Source organism: Triturus cristatus, chromosome 12 (genome assembly GCF_964204655.1).
Source record: "Triturus cristatus chromosome 12, aTriCri1.1, whole genome shotgun sequence".
Classification (NCBI taxonomy): domain Eukaryota; kingdom Metazoa; phylum Chordata; class Amphibia; order Caudata; family Salamandridae; genus Triturus; species Triturus cristatus.
Genome location: NC_140595.1, coordinates 556,191,412 through 556,211,531, shown reverse-complemented (window position 1 = coordinate 556,211,531; position 20,120 = coordinate 556,191,412).

Sequence of the window (20,120 nt, the reverse complement as noted above, 5' to 3'; positions counted from 1 at the left end):
TACTACTTTCTGGAATTCACAAACATTGGCAGTAGAAGGCTTGGCAAGCCAGACTCAGGTTTTTAGGCATATTACTGGCAATCAAACACCAAAAAAGGTAATGGGACGAATGCTTGCAAATAGTCTAATCACTGGCAATCCCTTGGGGTAGCATTCCAAACCATTGTTTTTTCACCCACTGTGCCACTCTAGACAGTGGGGCTGATTTAGTGTTTGACAGACATAGTAAAGACAGACAGGTGGTGGATGATTTTCTATCCTCCACCCTTCCATTACTCCACCCACCAAATTTAGAGATATCCACCAGACCTGTGGACATCTCTATACATTGACAGGAACTACCATCATGGTGGCTCCTTTTAATGTAGCAAAATGGTTGACCAACGACTCCGTCAAACATGAGCCAAAGTTGTTTTATTTATCAAAACAAATGCCTAAAGCGAACGTTTGTTTTTCAAAAATAAAAAAAACTAATGACCCTTCACAAAGGCAGTTTCCTCCATTGATGTGCTGGTCATTTTCTTTTTTTGTTGTTGTCCCTCTCTACCCTGTTACACCTGTCCGCAATGGACAAGAAAAAAAAGCCATCTGACCATCCATTCTAATTAGGATGGAGGGCTGGATGGCTTACCTCCAGCTGCGCCTACTCAATCAGGCAATTCAAGGACGTTTTACGCTGATGGAGCAGATTGTACTAAAACCTGCCGTCTGCCCAACTCAAAATCAGGCAGGCAGACCTTGAGAGTGGTGGATATGGCACTTTGCCGCTGTTGCAACTGAATACCTTTCCACCAAACTCTATATCAGCTCTAGCGGCCCATCCATTGCAAATCACTACTGACCCAGCTCCTCATGGGAATAGTCCGTCCTGAACCTTGGTAATCTCACTCATTCACCCTGCAGACCACTACTTTTTTAGTTGGGAAATATGATATTCATTCCCTCCCTGGCTCTCACTAAGCAAGCTACGAAACTATGACCCATTATCAACAGACTACCACCTTCTGTGTGACATTCCTATTGACAAGCATATTGTTGAAATAGAAGGCCTCATCTTCTAGGCAAAGAGAGTAAGGTTCATTTAGATCACATTTTTGATTTAGATCATTCATCACAGGAAAGCATGACTCCTAAAAATGATCTCTAAATGCCACATACGACAAGATAAATGACTGGAGAACATGCATCAATTGATGATTTCTCCCACTCTGGAAATTAGTATGTGAAGACTGGAAAACGAGAGGCCGGAAGAAATTCCATAGCAAGAGGACATGTAGAGATATTAGTACCTTAATAAGGCTATGGTAATCTCACTTTTCTCTTCAGAAATGCTGAGGTCCTTAGTTCTAGGATGTCATATTTGAAGCTAAAAGTAAGAAGGTTCTAAGGTGCTCATTTGAGGCAGTTTATCAAACTTCGGCCTCAATCGTTTAGTAAGACCAAGTGCCCTCCTGGAATTTCCATTTACAGTCGAAAAGATTTCTTCCATTTACGAGTAGATTATATTTGTATTGTTCAAATAAGAAATGGATCCTACGAAAGTGTGCTGCATGTGGTATCACTTCTCACAAAGATTCTCGGGCAAAGCATTAGAATCTCACACATCACTGGAGATAAATACATCAGGTAATTGGCATATTTATATGGGAAACAAAAAACATGTGACTTTCCTCAGAAAGAAGCAACCCTCTCCCTCTCAGTATCGAAAAAAGGCATCAACGTAACAGAACGTAGCCCAGGTGTTTGGGCTGGTCTCTGCCATAATTTTTGTTAGAAGTACTTCTGCCTCTGTATATACTCAATATGTTGGGGACGGATATATCCTGCCTTGCCAAGTGACCCAGGTCCATGCGTGATGTGCTGCTCTATTCCAGTTTTTTTTTAATTCTGGGACTTGTAGTCTTGTTGATTCCAACATGAAACAGAACTACAACTCCCATAATTCAAAGATAAAATCTGGACCGGAAGCCACACATCCGATGGACCTGGGAAACTTGGCAACTATGTATATCCACAATTGCGTGCTCTTCTGGACACTCTTTTTTGTGTGCTAGATTCAAGGATTAACATTCTCACCAGAAAAGGTTCTTTAACAAGGGATATATTTTATCAGGTTGCTGATTCTCCAGGCAGATGGGTGTTAGAGGATCTGCACAGGATGGCACTGACTTCAAGATGGGAAGGAGAGTGGGATGGTCTCAAAACAAAGGCTCTGCCTGTGGTCAAAACTCAATCATCCTAGGAACAACAGTAGGTGAGTGTGATGCTGCAGGAATTCTAATTAATTTAAGCTGCCCATAAGTAAACTTCCCATTATAACATTGTAACAAGCAGAAGCTTTGCAATTCACAATTGGTTTATGATCAGAAGGAAACCAAGTGTGTTTTAAACTGTATATGATTTTAGAATATTTTACAACTGGAGAGTTTCGGCCATAAGCAGCACTGACCTTTTCCCTTAGGACTCTGGCCTGAGCCTAAGGTTGAAGGTAGTGCCTGAGGAGGGAAGGGGATGTGCTGCTGCTTGGCTCTGTGGCTAAGATTACCAATCTAGGGGAAAAGATTAAATGTGCATCAAAGCAAGTACTTTTTAGGCCAGTCAGATACCCAAGCAAGCGTTGGCAATGCAAACAGATCTGGCTTTAATATGTTGCACTCTTCACTCCAATAGGCATACTGTTCACACTGCACTGACATGGACAGCGTGTTTTACCTCTGGCGTACTGTGAATAGGAGGCAGGAACAAGAAAAAGCATATGCTTACTCTGGTGCAATGGAACATGAGCACAACCAAGAGTGCATGAGAAGAGGAATGTAGCAAGTCAGGGGGCATGTAGGGCTGACACTGAGGTTTGAGATACTCAGGACAAGTGTCAGCAGGTTTCTTGAGCACTATGCAACATGTCTTAAACAAGTCCAAATGGGGTTTAACAGAAGTGAACTGAGTTCCTTAAGTAACAAATGTGGCAGCTGCATTTTGCACAATCTGAATGTGACAGGTAAGACATTTAGGCAAGCAAAGCACAACTGCATTCCTATAATCCAAATGGGATGAGATATGTGCCTCAATCACCAACCGGTTCCCCTCAACTTAGAAGCAAAGAAGAATTTTTCTTAAACTCTTCAAAAGTATTTGGAGTGTGCTTCTATTATCTGTGAGGTACAGAGTGACAATTGCACACTAGCCTGCTAGCTCTTATCCTAAAAAACAGCACTGCTCCTCATGGCATAAATCATGAGGCTTTTCACAATTAAAAAGGTTAAACCAGCAAGCTTTTTAAGTTGTTCACAATGTGAAAGGCCTATTGCTTTTGTCACCACATTTAATAATCAATAAACCAAGCGTGTTGGCTTTAATATGACATTAAATAAGCATGAATACACTGTTTATTCCTAGAAAGACACAGCAAACATTTTAGGAACACTCAATGTATACATTGTCTTAAACCCCAAATCTCCTCCTTATTCGGTGTTAGACCAAGAAAAGGGGCATATGGGGCTTATGTATTGAATTTGTCAAATATAAATATCCTTGCTATTGTAATTAACAGATATTAACAATGTAAAATCCCCTCAAGTAGTGTTTCTCACCGAGTTAACATTTAAAACCACATTCATGTATTTGCCAGAGAGTTCATAATGTAAATCTCTTTCTATTGAAGTTGCTACAGAATTCCCATTGTAAAGCATGTCCTCATTAAAGTTGTTAGACTTGACTACATCCTTCATGTTGCAGTTGCCAGAGAGTTCAGAATGAAAACAAACTAATTTTACCATTGTCTCAGATACTTAGTTTATAATATTAAATCCCTTCCTAATGTGTTTGACAACGAGTTAAGAATGGCAACCAACTTCCTATTGTATGTATTACAGAGTTCACAATGTGAACCCCCTTCCTATTGAATTTGAGAAGTATAGTTCGGGGAATACCAGGGTATTCAATAGTTACTGGAGCCCATTTGGGTCAAGGAGGGTATTTTTTCTTTTGTGTCCAGAGCCTCCCTACCTCTCTCCCTCAAACTAGGGATCAACAAATCATTTTAGAGGAAGAGCAGTTCGATGCTGGCTCAGGGAGGTGACGTGGGCTAGAAAATCAAAAATCAGCTACACACAAAAATAACAATAAATCAATGTGCAGTTAGTGCCTCTTTCAAAAAGAAAAGTACAGAAATTAAGATACGACCGCATATTATGCACAAAATTACAAATGTGTACAAGATTTCAAGTATAATTGCAAATTGAAACTCATCCAAAAGGGGCCAAGCAGACTCACTGGGTACAAATCGTGTTTCACAAAGAATTATCACAAGGAGGCAATTGAGCTTGTACATCTGGGGCCGCATTATACATGTGGCGCATTTTACTTCATTGCACTGGGCAAAGGTGCACCCAGCACAATGAAGGAAAGTGTGCTGTATTATGATGCATGCGCTGCCCTCAGGGCAGCCGCAAATGTGCACTGCCCTAGTGGCAGCACATTTGTGTGAAAAACGGAGCAGCTGCTTTGAAGCCACTCTGTATTTTCACAGTGCAGGCAACAACCTGCCTGCTCTTTTAAAGGGGATTGGAGATCCTCTTGCAGGCAGGTGCAGTCAGTGACTGCACAAGCCAGCAAGGGGATGTTTCGGGGGTCCATAGGACCTTCTTTACCCCCTCCAGAGGGCTGCTCTCAGGGGGCACACTGACAGGGGTCCACCTTTTAGACCTTTTAAAGTAGGCCTATTGTCTGTAACTTGAACATAAACATGACTGTGTGGCCTCTGTCGAGAGTAACCCATCAAAAGTTTTAGGTACATCCAAAGTACACATTGACTTGAACATTACGTTTCCTGCTCATTCACTACTCATTTATTATGACTAGACCTAAAAATGAACAATAACCTAAACCTGGTCCTATTGCTTTTGGGAGAGCTGACAATGTAATACCCCTTCATATTGTATGTGTCACATACTTCACAAGGTGTAATCACTTCCTATTTTATTTGTCAGAGAGATCACATTGTAAGACTCCTTCCTAATGCATTTGAGAGATTCGGTTCAGGATGTCTGGGGGCAGTCAGAAGTTTTAAGCCTCAGTTGTGTCAATTGAGTTCTTTCACCTCTGGAATCCAAGGGTCTCTGTTCCTTCGTCCCTAAAACTGGTTACCAAATGCCCTTTTTGAAGCTTGCTTCCAAGGGCTACTAGGCAGACGAGTCCGAGGCTGGCTCAGGGAGGTGCTGTGGGCTAGAAATAAGTACAAAAACAAACAAGACTAGCACCCAAAAATTCACTGCTCAGCCAGCACCTTTTCTTTGTGAGAGAAAGGTACTTTAATTAACGCACAACTAAATACTATAATCGAAATGACAAACCGAAGATTTCAAGTGAAATTAAAAACAAGACCTCTTCTGAAAGGATCTTTGCAAATTAACTAGGGTGTAAATCAAGTACTGTAAAGAAATATTACCAGGGGAACCAATCCTGTCAATGAAAGTCTTCTCCCATAAACTGTGAGGTACCATATGACTATTTGCGCACTAACAACCTCTAATGGTTACATTTACACAGTTCCTATATGGACATGTTGAATAACAAGAGACTTTTCACAATCAAAAAGGTTCTATCTACACGCTTTGTCAAGTCATTCACAGTGTGCATTGAAAAGCATATTGCGTTTGTCACCACATTTAAAAATCAATAAAGTAAGCATATTGACATTAACTTGTACATAAACATGACCTTTCGGACTCCGCCTAAGGAGACCCATCCAACATTATAGACATACCCAAAGAATACATTCACATTAACATTTAGTTAATAATTACAATGCCGTTGGTCGGAGCCTTCTGGGCGCATTGTAAGTGGCCCCTAGGTTTACTTTCCGACCGCTGCATTACAATGCTGCCGGTCAGAAAGTAAACCGGCCGGTCATTCTGGCTGGCTTTCGATGGGTTCAAGGAGCCCATCTTCCAGTTGGAACCGGCTCAAAATCCCAAAGAGCAGGCCTTTCCACCCTTGGGATTACTAGGCACGGTTTCCGGCATTGATTCCCTGCCAGCCTGTCCGACATGGAAACGATGTCCGAAAGTGTACATGGGGGCCCTCAGCAGGGCCCCCTTTGGTGGGTGGCCTCTGGCCCCTACACCCCATTGCAGGCACCTTGAGGTGCCTGCCACGGGGTACAGGGATGAACTGCACCTCCCATTTCCCTATGGGAGCATGTATTACAGCCGGTTTACGACCGTAATGCATGCTCCCATAAGGAAATGAAGGAATGCGAGCGAACAGTGTTCGGTGGCATCCTAAATAGGTGGACAGGACAGCCGACCAGAGGTCAGTCGGTCCCAGGACTGAGACCATGTCGGGCAAACTCAAGTCCCCCCGACATCATAATCAGCCCCTAAGTCTTTCTCTTAAGACGCCAAGCATTTACTGTGGCCAGACCTAAAAATGGACCTCAGGGCTTAACATTTGCCTATTTTATTTGTCAAGTTCAGATTGTAGAGCCTTATCTTATTGTGTTTGTCATGGTTTTCACATTCACTAGTAAAAACCGTTCGCAATCTTAGTAGAGAGGGTATTCCCAATGTAAAGCCACTTCATATGGGTTTTGGCAAGGAGTTCATAGTAAAACCCTGTTGTATAATATTTGCCTGAGTGTTCACAATCTGATGACCGTTCCTACTGTATCGGTCATGGGGTGCACCATGTAAAGACACTTTATGCTGTATCTGACCTGGATCTGTGTTAACAATCTCCCAACCAGTTGTGAGCACTGGAACTACATCCCAGGCAGAGTAATGAGTGGGAATCCGTGTTAGAAAATACTTGTCTATCGGATTAAACAAAACGCAGTAAGAATCCAACCATAAAGGCCTATTGTCTTTAACATATGCTTTTCACAATAAATAACTTAGGTCACCTACTTTTGTCATCACTTTGCAAAATAAACTGATCAGGTCTGAGGCATTTGAAATAACTTTTCTCAATGAAACAACCTGGACTACAGAGTAGATCAACAGAACCCATGTAGCCCTAACCTGGTCATTACAAGCACTCTGTTTTAAGCAGAAACACACAACTTCTGCCTAGTCAAATCCTGTATGGAGGAAGATCAACGGTGTGGGCTGAGACAAAGCTCCTCTGTAAGTAGTGCTTTTTAAAGCTGTTTTTCTGTTGATCGCATGAAGTATGCGAACAACTGCACTGCAAAGCCAGACCTAAAACTAAGAGTAATGGCCCCTGTAATCATGATGCTTAAAGTAATCCATTGAGCAACCGGTATTTACAAAGAAACAAAATGCTGCTTAAGTCTTATGTCTAACTATACATTGTGCATGAACATAACCCCAGAAAGACCTATTGTGACTTACTTGATGATTATTCAGTTGTGAATAGGAGTGAAATCAAGTATGTGTGTAGAAATGATGGGGCATATTTACAACTTGTAGCGCATCTCTGTAAATCAGCAGGGATGCGCCAGAACAGATGCGTCACGTAATCACCCCTTGCGCCACCACAGATGTGTCGCATTTACAATGGTGCAAGGAGGGGAAGATGCGTGACACATCTTGTGGTGTAAGGGCGGCACATTGCTGGAGTCGCGTCGCAAGTGCGACGCAACTCCTGCAATACACAGGGGCCGCCCATACTTAACGTGGCGCGTCACTCCTTACGCTTGCTTCAAGCAGGCGTAAGGATTTGACGCAGCAGAGTCGTAAAACTGACTCAGTGAAATCCGAGTCAGTTTTACGGGGCTTTCCTGCGAGGTAACGCACACCCTGCAACAGAACACCCACATGAAACCTGACGCAGGTTTCATGTGGCGCAGGGCTTTACAACGTGACGCATCTGCCTAGATGTGCCACATTGTAAATAAGTCGCAACGTGGCGCATGGTTTACGCCACCGCTGCGTCACAAAAGTGACGCAACGGCGGCGTATAAGGGTCGCAAGGGGCTTGTAAATCTGCCCCTATTTCTGTATTTTTTTTTACAGGGATGGAGTCAGCAGTTTACCCATTTATGTAAGTAACCCTAGACTTTTGTAGCATCTCATTCAAATGCTGTACACGTGCTCCAGGAAACTTGGCTGGGGTTGCAGTTCATTTCTTAAAATAATACGACGCGACAAGAATGAAGGACAAGTGAAAAACAATCCATGTCAAACACGCCGAGTGAACAGGGTTCCCATAATATAGTTATTTTTAATCCTTCCCATCGAATCATGCGGTGAGCCACATTTAAAACGCCGGGACTAACCTTCGCTTTGTACCAGGGCGACCCGATTAGGTCCTGCAATCCAAACAACGAATGGCGTAAGACAATAAAGGTTACGTGGCCACGTTCCATCCAGAGCTATTAATTCAAGAGGAAGTGAACTCGACATGACAAAGTTCCAAAGGTGTGATGGGCGGGGCTTTTGTTCTCATTCATGGAATGACGCTCGCGCCAAGAGACCAGCTCGCGCTGGACTTCCTAAAGAAAACAGCACCAGGAGACTGGGCCAAAGAGCCATTGCCAGGTCTGGGATGGGAAATCTCGAACGTTTCTGATATATTATGATTGGCTCAGGGAACAAAAGGATGTGAGGAGCCAAAGGTAGCCCTGAGGAGCGCTAAAACTTAACTGCGCTGATGTACACAACAACATCCCGGTACAAGCCGGTGTTTAAAAAGTACAACGTTTCATTGATAAGAATCTGCATAAAGTCAACGCACGTCTCCTCGTCTGGACTTGATATGAGGCTCATGTTTTTCCCTCCAAAGTATCCTCCCTTGAGTTAGGAGAACATGGCTTTCTGCACTAAAATCCACAATTTACAGGGAATTTTTTACCTGTTAAATCTCAGCAGGTTTTTGCTGCTGATATTTAAATCCGGGGTTCGGATCTCGTTGCACCCGATAATTATCAAGTGCAGTAAACTTCAGCAAACTTATAATTGTCACCTCTGTACAAACAGGCGTAAGAGCAGAGGGCACACCTCACTGGGCCACTCTAATGAGGCCGCCTGGATCAATGGTCAATCCGCGGATCTTGTAAACAGTGATAGCTTAAAGGATTGAATGTGGAATCAATTTCCAAGTCCGGAGAATCCAAGCATGATTAAAGGATTCTGCCACTAACATAAAAAGGTGGCGAGCTAAACATCTACATAGCAGGCGAGGACATTTTTTGCCCATTTGAAAACAATTCTTGCTTGTAAACTGAATAAAGAATAATAAAAGGCAGCACTTCTACACAGCACATTTCAAATGAAACACCATAGTTGAAATTACTTTTGTGTTGTATGGGTGCATTGCTTTTGTTCTCAGTTTAGGCACGAGAGTGCCCAAACAAGTTTTGTGCCCATTTTTTAGGTTTGATTTCTGAATTGTTCTCATTTGGTCTTCCGAGTTTCCACCACCTATATACAGGGGCTAATTTTGAATGTGAAATGCAAGTAGCCCAATCTAATATCAGCTCTAAATCTGTGGGAGAACAACAACAGCAAAAAAGGTGTTTCTTCACATTTTTTTCACTATAAATAGGGTTTAAATCAGTTTCTATTATGACCAAAAAGAATAGGGCACTAAGTAAACCTTGTTTCTTGTTTATGGCAGTGGGTGCAAAACTCAAGGGTGAAGAATATGGAACACTACAAATGTCCCAGTAAGACTTATAGTCTTACTGGGACTTATAGAACTTATAGTTTCTATTTTGATTTCTGTATTTGATGCACCTCATAATAACCTTGATCTAGCATCTTACAAGTACATGTACTATTCAATGACACAACCACTGATTGCTTCATGCCTAATGCAAATGCTGGTTGACAAAAACATTTGGCCCCATTGAGATGCTGGGGTGCTTGAGACTTAGCCTCTGATGTCCTTGAGCAGCCCTTCTGCCATATTAGGAGTCCCTACTTGGTCGGTGGAGATTTTTCAATGAAAGTGCTTCCGAAGAGTTAGAGGAAACATTTTCACCAAAACTTTATAATGCTCGGTGGTTAGCATGCCATGAGGGCTCCAGGAATCATTTTTTCACTTTTTCCAACAACAATATAACAAAGGGGTTTCTTTTGGAATATGAAAAATTAAGGTTCCTGGCATGATGAGACATTTTTTCTTAGCACTTCTGGAAATGTGTTAGTTTTTTCCTGCTTGCTGCCACCATGTTCTGCCTGGCAGAAGCCAGACAAGAAAAACATGTTTGCCCTAAACAGGACAAGCTATTTGATGCTGTGTCAGCTGGTGGTTGTGTGATGGTTGTGTGGCGCACCAAGGGGTATTTTCACAAGAACGTGTGCTAAACATCACCAAAAAATGCTAACACAACTTTACACATCACAGCCCATCACGGTAAAATGACCCTGTGTTAACGTGGAATTCACAACACGGCGGTATCATGCGATAGTCTGCCGAAAACGCGGCCAATGTCTGCGATAAAACCACCCTGATGGAGATAAAAACACAAACCACAACACCAGAAAACATACGATGACCCCAGTCGCGATGAGGAAAGCAGGGATAAGCACCGTCAGGACCGCAAAATACACAGCAGGCGGGAATAAGCACAACAAAAGCCTGAAAAAGTTAAACAAACCAAACCGAAAACAACAGCCAAGCACAATGGACGCAACCCGAGCCAGCAGACAACCCCACCAAATCCATTGGCAACAAATCATTGTACATGGCAGGCCATCTTGGACAAGATGAATGCAGCCTGAGAGCGGAGGAGGATAATGGCAGAAAACCAAAACTCCAGCAATGATGCGAAAGGCACAAACAAGCAGAAACACGCCAACAAGAAGGCAGCAATGCACACCGGAGGTGGGAGTCCAGTGCCGCACCAGGAGCTGGATGACATGGAGGAAATAGTGCCCACCACATCAGTCTGGAGATGGTGGTAGGACTCGGGGACCGGAAACTGCACAAAACAACAGACACAACAGCAACAGGGAGATGAACCAGCAGGGACTGGGGGGTCGGGGGGAGATGGGCAAAATGGCTCACATGCACAACTAAGCACAGCACAACTGCACACAAACCATGCCGAAGAGTAACAACACCAACCAGGAGCACAATTCAAACAACCCGGCAATGTCCCACCACTGAACAAGCACAGAAGTGAAAACAACACCGCCTGAAAGGGAGAAGGGTTAGCCAAATCAGAGCTGATGGGACATCTCACACACAATGCAGCACACACACATAGGAATCAGAGCACCCCAACATCGAACACAATGTGGTACAAACACCAACTTCTGCACAACCAAACCCATGACACAAGTGCACCCGCCTGTGGCTGGTAAACAGCCATACGCATCTGGCAAAGCACGAAACAGGGACATGATAATGCAAAAGTACAGACACACAGTCCTGATGGGGTAGCAATGCACGTATGGCAGGGAGCCAGAGAGTCCATGACACACACATTGGCATACAAATCAAGACACAACACAGTTGGAGACAAGTGAAAGTGCGGTAACTTTATCAACAAGTGTGAGTCAGTACGGCCAAGAGATGTGCCACGAAATGCAGACAAATGTAAATGCAAAAACAATAGTTGATGGGCAGAATGCAGAACAATGTCATACATCCACCCCAGTAGAGAGATCTGGGCTTAAATCCATAGTGTTTTTTTTCTCACCATTCCAGTTTGAACCCAGCCATATGCAAATCAGTCTTGACCCCGTGCCTCATGGGAACCGTCCAGCCCGAACTGCCAAGCCAGGTCCTCCCTGGACTGGAAACAAGCATCCTAGGACCGCAGGATAACTTTATTACAGTGGCATGGAGAGCAAAGGACCCACGCCTGGGCATACCCGTCCCACTCGGGGTGACAAATGCAGCAGCATGTCTGAATGAGGAACGTAGGAAAGCGCCCATGTCCACCTCGGGGGGAGTCCCTCAGCAACACAAGTCAGTGCCAAGACAGTTGGTTGTCCGCGCCTGGAACATGAGTCCTGGCAAATACAGCCATGTCCACTATCTTCTTGGGACATGTGACCATATCCACAACATGCAACCATGTGTCGGGACATGTGCAATGGCTCACATCCAGTTGTGGTTGCAGGTACCTTGTCACTCGTCCATGAACGCGAGTGCAGCTGCGTAGGCCAACATCTCCAATGAGCGATCGTCGTCCACCACATCTGAATTGTCGTCAACGTAATCCATTAGCTGACCCAGACAGATGTGCTGACTCCAACCACTGGACACAATGTGCACCAAAGCCCAATCGGGTAGTGGCTCAATGTGCTCACTGCACACGACAACTCATGCAATCTCCCAGGTTAATTTTCCAGCCTGCATGCCAAACATTCATGCATGCCATAAGCGGTCATCCTGGTGACACTCCTGGTCGTGGGCCAACAGGGGGCGCACACACACGTCACAATCCAAGTCGGCTACCGTTAAGTTGGAGAGGCAGTCATTCATGGACCACTCGAATATGCACGAGTGACAATGCAACACAGGCTGCACGCAGGTGATGTGCACACGGCATAAGCTCAGCCTGTAACTGACCCGCAACACTGCCAACGGCAGTGCTCCCAGTACATGCAGCAGACGTGCACGGTAGAGCTCCACGTGACTGGAGTCGAGCCTGTGTCCGGGATGGTCTGCCGTTGCGTCAGTGGCTCTACTTGAAGTGGCACTGGCTTGCCCTGTGACAGTCGTGTGGATGAAATGGCACAGCTCGTTGCAATGAGCAGTGTCTGTGTGCAACGGGTGCATGCCTTGGGTGGGGTGGGAGTATGTGTAAAGGCCATTTCACGCACGCCAACTACGACCAAGGACTACTGCGTGTGGGATGTGTACACGTTGGTCTCACGTCGGGCAGTGCGTAGTGTGGAAGTTGCAAGCAAATGCTATCGCATCTGTCGGGGTGCTGGGCACATGCAAGTTCCTGCTCGGAGCTGTAGATGTGCTACCGCCTGATAGTACAGACAAAGGACCTTTCATCCCTACAGTAACTTCACCAGCTGCATGCATACAGGAGATGTACAGAGGCCGGTCGTGGGTGTGGTGGGACGTCTGCGACCCTGGGAATCATGGATGATATGCCCAGCACGATGCACATGAGCGGACTCACTGTGTGTAATGTTGCCACACAGCTGCTCCTTCCTGCCACGAGCCCCTACACTTGTGTGCGCTGCACGGTTGCATCACATGCACTCCTACGGGACACCATTATAATGCCTGTCCGCGCATGTCCAGCACCATGCCAACAACACCGCGACACTGGCCTTCAAAGGTGTTTTTGGTTCGCATCGCAGATCTGGCATTTCGTTGTGAAAGTGGTGTTGTGGTTTTTTCATGTGTTTTTGCACGGGAACGCCTACTCTGCATCTCATTAGGGTTAGTTGGGGGTGTCCTCCGTGGAGGTACATTTTGAGGCAGTTATCGCGGGAAAACTGACAATGTCTGCAGTTTGCACCGGCTTGTGAATGGGGTGTTAAATCTATCTCCACTTTTGTTGTGTTAAGGTGGTGTTAAAGCGGAGTTCAGTCCTTGTGAATATGCCCTCAAGTGTTTCTAACAAGAGAGCCAGCTCCGGTCTTTAGAAACAATAAAATGTCCTGCCTCTAACTGAGGCAGAGGGACCATGAGCAGGGTTTCTCCACTGAGATAACTGGCAAAAAGTAATTGTAATAGAGGTTCCAGGAGGTACAATTTAGTAAAAATATTAGCTCCTCTCCATTGCATCACTAGTGTAATAACTGTAAATGTCTGTGTATTGACTTCCCCCACTTATATTTCATCATCCCTGGGGACCTACAAATACACTGCTAAGATATCAGATAGGTTTGCCCCCCTATCACCTCTAAAACAACAGCATAAACGTGAGCATTGCTAATGTATGGGGGATCCAGCATATGACAAGTGCAGTCTACCGGATTAATGAAGCAAGGGTATCCTTGTGCATGCCTACAAAGCTCCCCATGACACAGGACCAGAATATCTGAACCACTGCATCACATTCCACATACCCGCCAGACAACTCTGCTCCGCCCAACTCACTATGGCCTCCATCCCACGGATCCACAAGACCAGGACCCGAGGAAAATCCTTCTCCTACCATGCCGCCAAGACCTGGAACACCCTGCCACTTCACCTCAGGCGATCCGCGTCGTTGACCCAATTCAGGAAGGATCTCAAGACCTGGCTCTTCGACTGATCCTCCACACCCAGATGGATCAGCGGCCTCCCCTTCAGCACCTTCAGACCCTCACAGGTGCGTAGCCGCGCTATACAAACCCCTGATTGATTGACTGATCCATTGATAATTTATAGTGGTGCTGAGTAACATGCTCACCAGGCACAGTAAAGGCCTACTGGTCAGCTCACTTGTATCAGTGCTGTATATCTCCACCCCAGCTTCTCATCCTTATGTGGGATCAGTTCTTCACAAAGACAGTCGTCATGCCAGCATGTGAAACAGGGCTGGAGTGGCCATAGTGGGCATCAGGCTTTTTCCTGGGGGGCTGGAAGGGTGGGGGCCAGTTTTGTTACTGGGGGACAGTTTTGCAGTGCTGCTGAATATAGGCCCCCAGTGCCAAAAGCAGCAGTGCTTCCGCTTGCATCCCCCCCTTTCCCCGGGGGATGGGAAGGGGGGGGCTGGTCTTACAAAATTGCCTGGACTACTTTGGGTTCCTAGTACGGCCCTAATGCGAAGCAGTTAGGCCAGGGAACATTTTCTTCAGGCATGGTCCTATTTTTGTGAAGCAGTCAGTTCCAGGTGTCCACGAAGTACTACTAGATCCGCATAGGTCACATCAGGTTTAGCTGTTCACTATTCTGGAGTCATCCTCCAGTTCATTGTCTCAAATAAGAGAAGACTAGCAAGAACCCATTGTAAAGGAGAGCAGCTGGCTTGAATTCTGGATGCTTATCAATCCTGAAAAGGGCACCATCACTGCTTTCCATTGCTTTGAAGTTCGGGAGGCTCGTTTGAGCTGGATCAGTATATTCTATGCTAAACACAAGGAAAACAACGCTTAATGCATATTTCCTTCTCCCGAGAACAGGGCCAATTTTGTATCTTTAGTCCATCGTGATTCAGAGAAATGAATAAACATTTTTGAACTGGTAATTTAGAAAAGGCTAAAGAAAATAGTAAAAGGTTTGATTTCAGAGGTGCTAATTTAGTGAAAGTGTGCAGATGTGTTATGTTTTATGTCACTGAGACATATCACCAGCTGATTGACATCAAACAAAGAAACCACTTTAAAGCAAAGTTAGTTCTCATCAGCATTTGGTGGACAAACATGTCTGACCTGACCCCTGAGCTCTCCGCAGCTCCATGTATTTATCAAATATTCTGAATGATAGGACCTGTACTAAAATCAAACCTCAGAAATCACATTGGGAGATGGCCTGATCTAGAGGCTTCCATGGGAACAAATTATGTCTAAATAAGGAAGGAGTAACCTTGTCTAAGGTCGTTCCACAAACAAATAAACTCAGCAAAAATTGAAAAGATTTATGAGGATGAGTAGTTAGCACCTATGTCATCCAACATTCTTGAAGCATTTTTCACCATCTAGAGAGTGGGTGTCTTACTGCTGCAACACAGGAAAAGTTCTGATGCGGAATTGTCACAAATATTTACATACTAGGTGCACGTTTTCATCACTTTCTACAGGAAGAAGTGCTTGCATGGTTGACAGATAGGCTCCCAAACTTCCAGTACTGAAATACTTCACCTGCTTTTAATGCACAAACAAAAACAACTGAAGAAGTAGAGACATTCACCTTGTGGAAATAAACGTACACAGGCCGTGATCATTTTGGTGTGGCAGTATACATAGTTTACTGCTCCAAACTAGGCACCTTTGGGGAACTAGAGGTGCTGTTTATTTGATTCTCTGATGGACTACATCTAAAGACTGGGTCTGGTTGACCAGCACATTTTGTATCTTCTGCAGAGCTTTCAGAAACATTAATGACCCAAGTAGGGTCGGTGGTGATCTTGACAGGAGTGTAGCTTCCACACCATGTTGTGTGCTTGATGGTATGGTCCTGCCAATTTCTTTAACATGGCCACAGCTAACTGGGAGGGCCTGAATTTTCAAAATGCAAAGGGTGGATATTGTTTGTTCCGCCTGCCATACACATTCTTCCTAATGTTGTGGATAGTACTGCATCTGTGCCCTCCTGGCTCTCCTTTCTGCCAGTCACTGGTTTGCCATGTTTCGCCATCTTTGTGTTCACCAGCAGAACTAAAAAAAAAGGGAGTGTCAGAAACCACGCTTCTGCACCTTTGTTATTACCAAGGTTCGACCACTGACAATTGTACATTTACTTAAATCATTAGTGACTATTAAATGTACTTTGCTATTGTGTGTTTACATTTTCTTGACTCATTTTCACCTGCAGTAAAAGCACCTTCGTCTGTTTATTTTAGGAACATTGTGAATCCACATTTGAGTTTGTCCTATTTTAAGTTTCACCATTTTCTGATGTTTTTACTTGTTTCATTGTAACGTCAATAACAATACTTAACTGTGTTTGAGTTTGGCATAAAATCAATACTGCAATATTTTCCACTATAATATTTATTATTTTTCCCTGGAGACATATGTTTTTCTAGAACTGGTGTAATTACCACCACTCCCCGTTCAAAAATCCCTACATTGCGGCAACCTCAGAGCTAAAGAGGTCGTTTTTGCAATACTTAAATATTTCTAAACTTGATAAGGAGTTATGAGTCGTATAGAAATCATAGCTCCAGCGCACTCAAATAGCATCGATTAGTATAAAAATATATATTTAATACAATTCTCTGATTCTATGGAATTATAACTCTACACCACAATAACTGAACAATGATTATATTTGCAATATTGCGCTATACAAATGCACACACTCCTCGCCTAGTAGCTTGTGCTTGTAAAAGCATAGTGCAAAATGCATACAGTATGTTCTCGGGTGCCTCTTCAGGGGCATGGAGTGATGCATACATGCACAAATACAAAGGCAATAATATATTTTCCATACATATGTAGGCACAGGGGAGTATTTAAAATGTCTTCTTTCTGATTGGCTCAATTTGTTTACTATTTCACAGAATACATAGTCACCACCGCTAAATTTAGTTCTCATACAATGCACTGTTCTCGTCCTTCTAAAAGATGCAAAATAGAGTTTCAAAAATGAAGAAAGTGATGCAATGACTTCGAAACTAATTTTTAAACACAATATGACAGCTGAGCTCTAAGATACCAATTTGCGCAATACGAACATGTATGTCTCTGTGGAGAAAACACGATCAGAAAACAGGTTAAAAATAATGTGCAACAACAATATTTCATTATGAAGAGTAAGCCTTTAAAAAACACTCAATCGGTGTGTGTGTTCCTTCATCCTCATAACAAGAACAGAAAAAAGCTACAATATATCACTGCAAAAACACATTTCCCATAAATGCTGATAAGCGCAAAATATTTTTCATCGAGTGCCTTTTAGCTGTAATAATATATGGCAGGATTAGGGAGACATTCATCACGCGTCCAACTAAGCTAACTGTAACGGATTTTTAAATGTAATGGTTTCTGTCACAAAATGAAAACACGCGTCATGTTTTCTGACATCGTGCTCCGTTATACGTGGGTCTGGGGAGTGGGGGCGAAATGTAAATGCAGCTTCTTTTTTAATTGGATTTATGAAGGCGAGCATATTTCCTTTTCCAACCGCGCAAGGCTGAGAAGGGGCCACGCCGTATACATGCGGACGGGTACTGAAACTACAAAACAAACTACTTGCCTCATTGTTGGAAGCGGCGTAATTCACAGGGAGTACGTGTGCAGTGCACGTGCTCGGGCGGAGAGATGGGGAGGGGGGGGGGGGGGAACAAAAGCTAATCTGAAAGGCAATGAGTGAAGTTTGTTTGTGTGTTGAGCGGGACTATTTGCAGTGCCAGGCAAGGCCTACCCGTGGGTCTCCTTTTTTACGTCAAAGCTGAGGAAGTGTCTTGGGGTGCAATCAGCGACGGAAGAGGTCAGGTGAAGAACGTAGGCACGCAGCCCACCCGCTCTGACCGTCGACGCCCCCTTTACTCCAATGACAAACAAGCCAGCTAACCAGAGGGGAATCATTAAAAATAATTTGCACTAGATTTCTGATCTGTGAGACATTTTTTATAATCCAATTTTTTTCCATGGGTGATTATCAGGGCGGACATGTTCTCTCCATATGGATGGCGCCGGGGTGGACGGCTTCTCAATACCTGTGTGGTTAATTAGGCGCTGTTGCCCTGCCACGCAAAGCTGGTTTAGCGGTCCCATCTCACTCGCCAACAATGAGTAGCTTTTTTAGCAGCAGAAGCCACCAGGGACCGCTGCAAGCGGAGGGTAATTATTGGAGATAACATGCGGCTGAAGTGTGTGTGTGTGTCTCAATGGTGGTGGGGGGCGGATGTGCATTTGAAAAGAGGGCAATGCCGGAGAAAAGTCTATAGTAAAAAGGTCAGCCTCGTCTATTTTTCTGTACAGTGTCGACAGCCTGTTATGGCGCTTTAGAATGAATGACAACGAGGCCTTCCCTTTTTTTTCATATGAATATCTTATTTTGTATTCAAACTTTGCAGTTGTGCGCCCAGGCCTGCCAGACCCATCTGAATAAGCTATTCTTACTTTATCGGTGAACGCTGAGCTGACTTTGATTGCATTGTTGCAAAATAGCAGTAATTTCTCCATTAACCCATAGACACCTTGGGCTTTCTTCTGAACAAAGAAATAACACTGGAGTGAAAGGCATGAATGCAATGAGGAAATTCAGATTACTTCCCTCAGTCGGAGGGCTTTGCGTTTGTACTGCCAAATATGATCCCTCCACCTCATTGTTATGCCATTTTTTGCGCATGAATTACAGAGCCCACATGAGCAATTTTCTGCTAAGAATGCTTAAAGATACAGACTTTGTTTCTGCGGTGTGGGCGATAGCTGCTTTTCAAGAGGCACTATTTGAGCAATGGAGTAGTTTGAAAAGTAAATACATGGTCTGCTTTGTGACTTTCTATTCGGATGAATTACCTGAAATTGCTCTCCTGTGCCCTTTTGTCGAGGGTTCTGGAAGGGGCAGCGGCATAGCTTCAAGGTGGGTGTTTGGGGTCTTACACCCCAAAATAAATGTATTTTCAGATGAATAATTGGGGACAGATGCTTTCTGCCGGGTATGCTGAGGTGTCTGACGGATTTCACCTGTGATTTTCGCATAACACACACTGACAAAAACACACACACTCTCATCTGTTTTGAAATTCCTAAAAAATGTTTATTTTACAAAATATTGTGATTCTATCATTTAGTACTCCTATTAATCCGTATTCCTCTCCCTTTCCACTGCCTTTAATCCCCTCTCATGCTTGTCATAACATTTATTTTAAGATTGTATGCCAGCATGATGGTTGGGAAATTTGATGCTCGGCCCCCCCAATATTACTGACCAAGTTACTTACCCCCTAGGAAGGCACCAGTGGTACCTCTCATGTTGGTGTTAGCTCCATCACCCCTGTCCATCTCCATTTGTCCCTTTGTGTTATTTGCTTATCTTTCCTAATCCAATTTTTTTGAAACTATGGAATTCGGACCTATTTTGAACATTCTCAACTAGAGTGTGGGCAGTTTTTGTACAGCTAGACCCGTATTAGGTGTTATGTGGGAACCCTGCAATGGTGATTTGCATCTGCATTAGAGTTGCTTTAGGATACGTAATTTCACACACTATAACGATTTATCTCCTATAGAATTTGTGTTTCTGCACAATTTTCTAATCGGATTCAGGAGACATTCACCAGGTTATATGTAGCGGATATGTCCACTGAAAACACCAAGGGTGTCATAATACTGCATGGGAAATTAACACACATCCTGGAATTCAGAGTAACCCAGGACGAGGGCTTAAATGGGAGGAATGCACCTATTTTGAAGCGCTAGTACTGTTTACTCACTATGGACAAATTGCAAGTTGTGCAGACTGGTATCTCTGCAGCAAACACCACCAACATGTTTCTGAGTTTTGCTGAATGTGGGCATGAAACGGGTAAATATAAAGGCTAGTCATTGCATATTTTTCACTTCCAGGGGGTAAAATTGCACAGAAAAGAGTCTGGCATTGGGAAATCACAAGCAAAATTGAACCTGATAATTCCGGGA